A 12,107-nucleotide genomic window follows, 5' to 3' on the forward strand; every position below is an offset into this window, starting at 1 on the left:
AATTAACTCATTTAAGTTTAACAATTAATTAATATTATTATTGTCATAATTTAATAAAATACACTCAAAGGGTGTCGTTAGCATACTCAAAATGACAACGTGTTCGGTGTCTACAGTAATCCATCATCAATATCATACTGATGTTAACATGATAACATGATGCAATAGTTTTTACTTTATAATTAATTTTTTTTTATTATTTGGTTCAATGTATAGTTCGTTATCCATAACACCTCAAGGATTATTAATTATGATTACCATGACTATATATTCTATTGTTATTAGTTCATGAATAGTAATCTCAAGTTTTTATTATTATTATTATTTTGTTTGTTAACATTAAAATAGGTTATATTATGTTTACTTAAATATTAAATATTACGATAAAGAAATTTAGCCAACGAAAACATATATCGTGTACGTTCGAAACGTCCATGAATTGAATATTAACTTACATTTTTTGATGGAGCGAAACCATTTTCAATAGCAATACGTGTGTCCTTTTTTATAATTTTTTTCTTTAATTACTTAAATACATAGTCATCTCATTAATTTATATATATATAATTTATATATATATAAATTGTAGTAAATGGTGTCACTCTCCCATTGGTCATCTACCCTCAAAAGCACTATTAACACGCTACAGTACTGTAGCGTTTTCCTTTTTTTCTCACCAGCTTAGATATTTACTCTGTATAATAATATTGCACCGCCCAGATGCTTCTCCATCGCCCTGCTAACCTGTAAGACCCAAATATTTATTGCACATAATGTATTTATGGTGTACGATGTGTGTATGAAGTGTACGAAGCATGTACGTGTTGCTTGCTCGAACGTCGAAGAAAACTGGATGTTGTTTGGAGTTACAAGGTGTGTACGTACCTTTTCGACCCCAAATAAAGTTTGAGTTGATGTTTCAAAACCTCACCATTAGAAAGGAAATCTTATTACGTTTCCAACGATATTTGATTCATCGAAAACGGAGCTACGGTCAAAAAGTTATGGCCAAAACAAGTTTCTGAAATCTGACCTGTAGGGTGGAGCGGCGCCCCACCATTTGGCGCGGCGCGCCGATCACGTCTGATGCAATTTTTCAGCATTTTAAAGGGGTAAATGAGGGGTACTTTGGTCCTTTCACTTATGGACGGATTTGAGGCTTTAATATCAGTTTTAGATCCACTTTTGGATCATTTTGACATCCATTCAAACACTCCCAATATTAGAGAGAGAGTTGAGTTTCTAGAGAGAGGAAGCTTGAGTTAATGATGAAGATGGTGATTTTTGCCCAAATTGGAAGCGGGTTTTGGTTCTCCTTGGTGTTTCTAGCTACTAGAGCTCGTTTTGGTGCTTGAGGTAAACCCTAATCCGAATTGTAGTGTTTGATTTCTTGTTTGAGTTAGGGTTTGTGTTAGTTAGAGTTATAAACCCATTTTATTGTGAAATTTGGGGGTTTTGGGTAAGATTCATGTAAGTAAGCCTAAATGGGTGACTTAGGGTTTCGATTGATTAAATTGTAAGTTTGGATCTTGCGTGTGTTGGTTAAATCTTAGAACACTTGTGTACTAGTGTTGTTAGTGTTGTGTTGACGTGATTTTGGGGTGTAAACCCTAATATGGGTCAAAATGGGTTTTATGTTGAAATGAGTTAAGTGTTAGTGATTTTTGGTGTCAAATGTTGATTTTGAGATACAATCACTAGTTGTTAGTGATTGTAGGTACTTCGTGTGTAATTTGACAAGTCAAAGCGAGTTAAACCTAATTTGGTCAATGGAAGTCAAACTTTGGTGGTTAAGTGCAATTTGAGTCGAGTTGCACTTATGGGTTGATTTTGCAAGATCAAGTGCACTAAGTGTTAGTGTGTACTTGTTTGAATGGGTTGGAATTACCACCCGTAGTGGTGATTGGTGAAGTCCACTTTAGGTGTCTAAATGGGCGGATTGTGGAAGTAGGTAAAAACCCTCGACTAAGGGATGTTTGAGTCGAATTCTCTTTTAGGGAATGTAATTTATGTGTATATTGTGCCTATGTGTATTATAGGTGATTACTTGCTCGGATTTGAGGATGAAGATCATGTTGTACATGACTTATGCGGGCATTCCAAGGTGAGTGGAATAATTATATGCGTATGTATATAATGTATCTATTTGTTGTAGCGTGAAAGGTGTAGTGTCGAGGTGTTAAGACACCACGTTTCACGTGAAGAGTGTAGCATCGAGGTGTTAAGATGCCACCTAGGAGTGTAGTGTCGAGGTGTTAAGACACCACTACGTAAAAATAATGAGTGTTGCATCGAGATGTTAAGATGCCACTCGGGGTGATGTGCCGAGGTGTTAAGGTGCCACCCTAGGGGTTAGTGGTGCGAGGTGTTAAGTGCCCTAACGGATGTTATGAACACCGATGGCGTTTTCGCGAGCGCCGTTCCCTTGTACTATTGGTCGACCATGGTTATTTGTGTTGTAAGCATATTATATTATTCGAGTTATATTTACATGCGGTTGTTATGCTAGCTTGTGGTATTGGAGATTCATAGCTTGTTATTGTGATGATAAGCTAATTGTGTTTGCTAGCATGTTTGCGGTTTGTGTAAGTGTATGCAAGTAGGTATAATTATATATGTATTCGTATAATTATTGCATTCACTAAGCTTTTAGCTTACCCCTCTCGTTGTTTACCTTTTTACAGGTATTGCGTTATGAAACTAGCTAGTTGTTAGACTAGTTGCGTAGGAGCGCTTGGGCTCGATGGGGGTAGCTTTTGGATATGCGGACGCGGATTGGGGATTTGGTAGTCCCCGGGATTATGCTCTTGGTATCGGGTTGGGTTACAGAGTCCTAACTCGTCTAAATGTAATTTGGGCTTGAAACTTGTATTTTGTACGAAAGTCGTAAAACGGCCAATGTGGGCCCCATTATGTAAAACTTGTTTTTACGATTGAAATGTGTAAGTTTCATATATTTTAATGGATTGTGAAAAGCGTTTGGTCTAATTATGTCGGGAAGTGGTCCATCTTTTTCGCGTGTCAAAACTTTTGGACAGGCTACTTTTGCGCGTCGCGCGAGGTCTCTAGCGCGCCGCGCCACTTGCTGAATAAATAAAAAAAAATTTTTGTGACATTTTAAGCGGGTTCGAACGTGGTTTGGTTTGGGTTGTTACATAACCACCACCACCATGCACCATCTTCATCTCGAGATCAGTGTCACTGCCACAACCACCATCGTCTAGGTCTCAGGTGGTATTCCTCGATGCCGTCGTACCTTGCGTAACCACCGTCGTGTTCGTATCTATCCATGCAACCACCACAACCAAATATTAGGGTTTAATTTCCTTTACCCTTTTTGATTCATTGTTAAATCAACTGGATTTAGAAAACGATTTAGGGTTTGAGATGACTTAACTCATACCCCGTTGTTAGGTGTTGGTTAATATTTTGGGGATTTCAATGCCCTTGAAGAGTAATCGTCAGTGACAGAGTAGAGCAGAACAGAGCACCGGTGGTCGAAGACGGAGGGGCGTTAACTCCGAGCCGTAAATCGTCAAACTTTCCTTATACTAGCAGTGAAAAAATAATTGGGTAACACTTTTTCCTTTTCACTTTTAATTTTAATTAATATTAATATTTTAGGATAATTTGAAAAAAGAGCTAATTTGGTCCAATTCTGTGCTATGCATTTTTTCTATAACAATTTTATTAACAACTTTGATTTTTAACTTAGCAAAGTGTGGTTATTGATATCAATGATATGTACGGTTCCATTTTAGTGTGGTTTTACTTTACAATCTGCTAATTAAGTATCTACATCATTTATCTAAAGGTTTTGGAGGCTAAGGTGTGTGAAGGCTGTTGAGGTGCACCATGGGGCATGAGGAGGTTTTTGGGTCTTAATTTGCTAAGGCTATAAATGTTTACCATTAGGAGGTTATCATAGATTATAAAATCTAACAAATTGCTCCATTCATTTACTGCCGTTATTAAAGTGAAGGTGGCAAACAGTACATACCTGGATAGAAGCACGTTAAAAATCAGAAAAGGAATCGATTCCTTTGTTTTAGTGATCGATTGACTAGATTACTTACGAATAGAATACTTCTGTTGATACTATATATCTAATGGGTTAACAAATCATCAAATGATGTGCTCAACGACCCCGTTATTTCTTAAAGACAAGCCGCGATTAGCAAATCGTCAAATGGGTCAATCTTCATGGCGACTGCTAATGCTGGTGCGTCTGGTACCTCTTTGGGGTTAGGCGATTCAGCCTATTTGCATGTCGGTTCCTCTTCAATTTCAAATCCACATTTAGTTGATGCTGGTAATGTCATTTTATCTGTGATTTTATGATGTTAGTTTCATTATTTGTATTATTCGTTTTGTGATTTCAGTTTTTTTTTAGTTATGTCTTGCAGTTGTTGTTTTTGATTTTGTGTTGGTTGGTCTCTAACACTTCTAATTTTTTAAATTGGCATAACAATCCTTTTGTACATCATCTTTTCTCAAAACCCTGACGCTATTTAAAGTCGCTGTATATTCGTTCCCAAACCCCTTCCCCTGACTCAAGATTCTTTCTTTCTTGATGCCACCGATCCAAGAAAGCATCTTTCAAAAGAAGACAGCAGCTAACGGTAAGCTTCAAATTTTAACGGCTAAGCTTATAGCAGATTTTAACCGTCAAATTTTAACACTTCTATACCAGATTTAAACGGCTAAGTTTATGGCACTGAAGATATCTTAATCTCCGAAGGTGTGGTTTCATTTTCGTTATTTCTTTTTGACTCTCTATGTCTGTTAAAACTTTGTTGTTCATGACTGTTATTTACATTGTGTTAATAAGTTTGTTGTTTTATTATGGTAGATGTTTCTACCTTATACTGTCATACATGGGATTGCAATAATGTTTGTCAATATTGTAATGCTACTTTTTGGTATGCAGAGCATGTAAAGTTGCAGTCAAGACGGAACTATATTCGATATCATCAGTGACTTAAGGCTTTGCGAACCACTAAAATTACCCATTTTTCTTGAATGGTTTTGCTTCTTCGGGAGATCCGGTCTTGTAGTGACCCGAACTTTTCCATGTTTATATATATTAATTGAGATTGATATTTACATGATTAAATGTTTCCAACATGTTAAGCAATCAAACTTGTTAAGACTTGATTAATTGAAATATGTTTCATATAGACAATTGACCACCCAAGTTGACCGGTGATTCACGAACGTTAAAACTTGTAAAAACTATATGATGACATATATATGGATATATATATATATATATAGTTAGCATGATACTATGATAAGTAAACATATCATTAAGTATATTAACAATGAACTACATATGTAAAAACAAGACTACTAACTTAATGATTTTTAAACAAGACATATATGTAACGATTATCGTTGTAAAGACATTTAATGTATATATATCATATTAAGAGATATTCATACATGATAATATCATGATAATATAATAATTTAAAATCTCATTTGATATTATAAAGACTGGGTTAACAACATTTAACAAGATCGTTAACCTAAAGGTTTCAAAACAACACTTACATGTAACGACTAACGATGACTTAACGACTCAGTTAAAATGTATATACATGTAGTGTTTTAATATGTATTTATACACTTTTTAAAGACTTCAATACACTTATCAAAATACTTCTACTTAACAAAAATGCTTACAATTACATCCTCGTTCAGTTTCATCAACAATTCTACTCGTATGCACCCGTATTCGTACTCGTACAATACACAGCTTTTAGATGTATGTACTATTGGTATATACACTCCAATGATCAGATATTAGCAGCCCATGTGAGTCACCTAACACATGTGGGAACCATCATTTGGCAACTTGCATGAAATATCTCATAAAATTACAAAAATATGAGTAATCATTCATGACTTATTTACATGAAAACAAAATTACATATCCTTTATATCTAATCCATACACCAACGACCAAAAATACCTACAAACACTTTCATTCTTCAATTTTCTTCATCTAATTGATCTCTCTCAAGTTCTATCTTCAAGTTCTAAGTGTTCTTCATATATTCTACAAGTTCTAGTTACATAAAATCAAGAATACTTTCAAGTTTGCTAGCTCACTTCCAATCTTGTAAGGTGATCATCCAACCTCAAGAAATCTTTGTTTCTTACAGTAGGTTATCATTCTAATACAAGGTAATAATCATATTCAAACTTTGGTTCAATTTCTATAACTATAACAATCTTATTTCAAGTGATGATCTTACTTGAACTTGTTTTCGTGTCATGATTCTGCTTCAAGAACTTCGAGCCATCCAAGGATCCGTTGAAGCTAGATCCATTTTTCTCTTTTCCAGTAGGTTTATCCAAGGAACTTAAGGTAGTAATGATGTTCATAACATCATTCGATTCATACACATAAAGCTATCTTATTCGAAGGTTTAAACTTGTAATCACTAGAACATAGTTTAGTTAATTCTAAACTTGTTCGCAAACAAAAGTTAATCCTTATAACTTGACTTTTAAAATCAACTAAACACATGTTCTATATCTATTTGATATGCTAGCTTAATGATTTAAAACCTGGAAACACGAAAAACACCGTAAAACCGGATTTACGCCGTCGTAGTAACACCGCGGGCTGTTTTGGGTTAGTTAATTAAAAACTATGATAAAATTTGATTTAAAAGTTGTTATTCTGAGAAAATGATTTTTATTATGAACATGAAACTATATCCAAAAATTATGGTTAAACTCAAAGTGGAAGTATGTTTTCTAAAATGGTCATCTAGACGTCGTTCTTTCGACTGAAATGACTACCTTTACAAAAACGACTTGTAACTTATTTTTCTGACTATAAACCTATACTTTTTCTGTTTGGATTCATAAAATAGAGTTCAATATGAAACCATAGCAATTTGATTCACTCAAAACGGATTTAAAATGAAGAAGTTATGGGTAAAACAAGATTGGATAATTTTTCTCATTTTAGCTACGTGAAAATTGGTAACAAATCTATTCCAACCATAACTTAATCAACTTGTATTGTATATTATGTAATCTTGAGATACCATAGACACGTATACAATGTTTCGACCTATCATGTCGACACATCTATATATATTTCGGAACAACCATAGACACTATATGTGAATGTTGGAGTTAGCTATACAGGGTTGAAGTTGATTCCAAAATATTTATAGTTTGAGTTGTGATCAATACTGAGATACGTATACACTGGGTCGTGGATTGATTCAAGATAATATTTATCGATTTATTTCTGTACATCTAACTGTGGACAACTAGTTGTAGGTTACTAACGAGGACAGCTGACTTAATAAACTTAAAACATCAAAATATATTAAAAGTGTTGTAAATATATTTTGAACATACTTTGATATATATGTATATATTGTTATAGGTTCGTGAATCAACCAGTGGCCAAGTCTTACTTCCCGACGAAGTAAAAATCTGTGAAAGTGAGTTATAGTCCCACTTTTAAAATCTAATATTTTTGGGATGAGAATACATGCAGGTTTTATAAATGATTTACAAAATAGACACAAGTACGTGAAACTACATTCTATGGTTGAATTATCAAAATCGAATATGCCCCTTTTTATTAAGTCTGGTAATCTAAGAATTAGGGAACAAACACCCTAATTGACGCGAATCCTAAAGATAGATCTATTGGGCCTAACAAACCCCATCCAAAGTACCGGATGCTTTAGTACTTCGAAATTTATATCATATCCGAAGGGTGTCCCGGAATGATGGGGATATTCTTATATATGCATCTTGTTAATGTCGGTTACCAGGTGTTCACCATATGAATGATTTTTATCTCTATGTATGGGATGTGTATTGAAATATGAAATCTTGTGGTCTATTATTATGATTTGATATTTATAGGTTAAACCTATAACTCACCAACATTTTTGTTGACGTTTTAAGCATGTTTATTCTCAGGTGATTATTAAGAGCTTCCGCTGTCGTATACTTAAATAAGGACGAGATTTGGAGTCCATGCTTGTATGATATTGTGTAAAAACTGCATTCAAGAAACTTATTTTGTTGTAACATATTTGTATTGTAAACCATTATGTAATGGTCGTGTGTAAACAGGATATTTTAGATTATCATTATTTGATAATCTACGTAAAGCTTTTTAAACCTTTATTGATGAAATAAAGGTTATGGTTTGTTTTAAAATGAATGCAGTGTTTGAAAAACGTCTCATATAGAGGTCAAAACCTCGCAACGAAATCAATTAATATGGAACGTTTTTAATCAATAAGAACGGGACATTTCAGTTGGTATCCGAGCGTTGGTCTTAGAGAACCAGAATTTTGCATTAGTGTGTCTTATCGAGTTTGTTATGATGCATTAGTGAGTCTGGACTTCGATCGTGTTTACTTGAAAAATGATTGCTTAACAAATTTTGTTGGAAACTATATATTTTTAACATGTGAATATTATGTGATATATTAATCTCTTAACGCGTTTGATATTATGTGATAGATGTCTACCTCTAGAATAAGTCCCATTGACTCACCTAATAATAATAAAGAGTCAAATGTAAATTGGAATGATTCGTGGACTGATTCACAAGTTCCCGAAGAGGAACCGGAAGAAGAGTCGGAACCGGAAGAAGAATCGGAACCGGAAGAAGAATCGGAACCGGGTGAAGAAATAGAACCGGTGGGGGAAATAATAAAACGGTTAAGTAAAAGAAAATCCTCAACCAACCGATCAAGGTTAATTATGGTCAATGGTGTTTCCGCCAAGGAAGCAAAATATTGGGAGGATTACCAATTCTCCGATGAATCGGATTCCGACGAGAATTCCGATGATGTTATAGAAATTACCCCAACTGAATTTAAAAAGGCAAAAGAAAATAATAAGGGAAAGGGCATAAAAATAGAGAAATCTAATTCCAACCCCGATGAACTTTATATGTATCGTCAACCCCCGAAGTCCTTAAGTTGTAACAATGACCCGGGAACCTCTAAACCACCAGGTTTTTCTAAACCAATGTGGAAAACGACGGCTCGTATTAGGGGAACATCATATATCCCTAGAAACTTGACAAAACGAACCAAAACCGAAGAAGAAGAAACAAGCGAGTCGGAATAAGATAGTTGTATTCGTGTGGTGTAATATATGTAATATAGTGTGCTTATGCTTTATGATATATGTAAAAATTGCTTGTATTAATAAGTATTTTTTTTTATGAATCTAACTCTTGTCTATTTTACAGTATAAAAACACAAAATGGATAGACAACCCAATATTTTAAGAGACCTACCCGGAGACATGATTGATGAAATCTTGTCTAGAGTCGGTCAGAATTCTTCTGCACAACTATTTAAGGCGAGATCAGTTTGTAAGACATTCGAAGAACGTTCCAAGAATGCCTTGGTTTATAAAAGGCTTTCATTCGAAAGATGGGGGATATCACATTGGGAAACCCATAAGTTACGATGTGTTTACTTTGACGCATATATTGCGGGGAACCCAAATGCTATTTTATGCAATGGGTTAAGAAATTATTTTGACTCGATATATCCGAATATTGGACTTCGTGATTTAGAAAAAGCGGCTAACATGCAACATAAAGAAGCATGTTATGCTTACGGATTAGTAATGTTCGCTTCTCACCAAAGTGAGAACAAGAACATCGGGCTACAACTATTAAACAAAACGTTCCCACAAGTTACGGAGTCGGTAATTGGGGTAAGAAATGAGGTTTTTAGATTGTTACGGGACTGTTGTACATTACATAACCCTCGTCCCTTTGACGACGTTACAACACGCTGTCTTATCAACGGCCATAACGGTTATGTTCCAAAAGACCAAGGATGGGAAGTAATCCTAGTAAAACCAGAATGCATGACTTGTTTCTGGACGTATGAATTACGTGTCTTTATTGCCTTTGCTGAACGACTTGTGTACTAGCTAGAATTATCTTCACAACCATCTTGTATCAAATTTATTGTGTGCTATATTTCATGCTATATATAAAATAAGCGGTATTGTAAGTTTGTAAAATATTGTGTAAAAGTTTGAACGCGAAATATTATTATAATCAGTTTTTCATATAGAATTGTAGTAGTTGAATTGTATATTAGCTACTAAGTATGAACTTAACGGGTAGGTACTACCCAAATTTAAACTTATAAAACGCTAATATGAAGAAAAAGCTTTTATAAATGAGTTCATATTATGCTACGAAATACTATTAACTACTCTTAATATTCTGTATGATTAACTTGTTCCATTGGACTATTTTGAAGGAAATGGCACCGACTACTCGACACACCGTGAATATGAATGAAGAGGAATTCCGTACTTTTCTAGCTTCAAACATAGCCGCAGTACAGGCTGCGCTACATACCAACAATAACCTTGGATCTAGCAGTACAGGAAATCGTGTAGGATGCACCTACAAAGAATTCACTGCCTGCAAACCTTTGGAATTTGATGGAACCGAAGGACCGATCGGATTGAAACGGTGGACCGAGAAGGTCGAATCGGTGTTTGCCATAAGTAAGTGTACTGAAGAGGACAAAGTGAAGTACGCTACGCATACCTTCACAGGTTCTGCGTTAACATGGTGGAATACCTATCTAGAGCAAGTGGGATAAGACGATGCGTACGCACTACCGTGGTCAGCATTCAAGCACTTGATGAACGAGAAGTACCGTCCCAGAACCGAGGTCAATAAGCTCAAGACAGAACTTAGAGGGTTACGAACCCAAGGATTTGATATTATCACGTACGAAAGACGATTCACAGAATTGTGCCTATTGTGTCCGGGAGCATTCGAAGATGAGGAAGAGAAGATCGACGCGTTTGTGAAAGGATTACCGGAAAGAATCCAAGAAGATATAAGTTCACACGAGCACGCCTCCATACAACAGGCATGTAGAATGGCTCACAAACTAGTGAACCAGATTGAAGAAAGAATTAAAGAACAGACTGCTGAAGAGGCCAATGTGAAGCAAGTCAAAAGAAAGTGGGAGGAAAACGGTGATAAGAATCACCAATACAACAACAACAACAACAATTACAACAATAATCGCAACAATTATCCCAACAATCCAACATCAATCGCAACTACAACAAACGGCCCAACAACAACAACAACAACAACAACAATAACAACAGCAACTACAACAATCATCCCAATAACAATAATAACCGCAACAACAACAACAATCAGAAATAGCTATGCCAAAGGTGTGAAAAGTATCACTCGGGGTTCTGCACCAAATTTTGCAACAAGTGTAAAAGAAATGGTCATAGCGCGGCGAAGTGTGAGGTCTACGGACCAGGGGTTAATAGAACGAAAGGAACAAATGGTGTCGAAACGAGTAATGGAGGAGCAAGTAGTGTCGGAGCAAGTTATGCCAATGTAGTTTGTTATAAATGTGGAAAACCGGGCCACATTATTAGAAATTGCCCGAACCAGGAGAACACGAATGGACAAGACCGCGGAAGAGTTTTCAATATTAATGCGGCAGAGGCACAGGAAGACCCGAAGTTTGTTACGGGTACGTTTCTTATTGACAATAAATCTGCTTACGTTTTATTTGATTCGGGTGCGGATAGAAGCTATATGAGTAGAGATTTTTGTGCTAAATTAAGTTGTCCATTGACGCCTTTGGATAGTAAATTTTTACTCGAATTAGCAAATGGTAAATTAATTTCAGCAGATAATATATGTCGGAATCGAGAAATTAAACTGGTTAGCGAAACATTTAAGATTGATTTGATACCAGTAGAGTTAGGGAGTTTTGATGTGATAATCGGTATGGACTGGTTGAAAGAAGTGAAAGCAGAGATCGTTTGTTACAAAAATGCAATTCGCATTATACGAGAAAAAGGAAAACCCTTAATGGTGTACGGAGAAAAGGGCAACACGAAGCTACATCTTATTAGTAATTTGAAGGCACAAAAACTAATAAGAAAAGGTTGCTATGCTGTTCTAGCACACGTCGAGAAAGTACAAACTGAAGAAAAGAGCATCAATGATGTTCCCATTGCAAAAGAATTTCCCGATGTATTTCCGAAAGAATTACCGGGATTACCCCCACATCGATCCGTTG

Source organism: Rutidosis leptorrhynchoides, chromosome 3, assembly GCF_046630445.1.
Source record: "Rutidosis leptorrhynchoides isolate AG116_Rl617_1_P2 chromosome 3, CSIRO_AGI_Rlap_v1, whole genome shotgun sequence".
NCBI classification, from domain to species: Eukaryota; Viridiplantae; Streptophyta; class Magnoliopsida; order Asterales; family Asteraceae; genus Rutidosis; species Rutidosis leptorrhynchoides.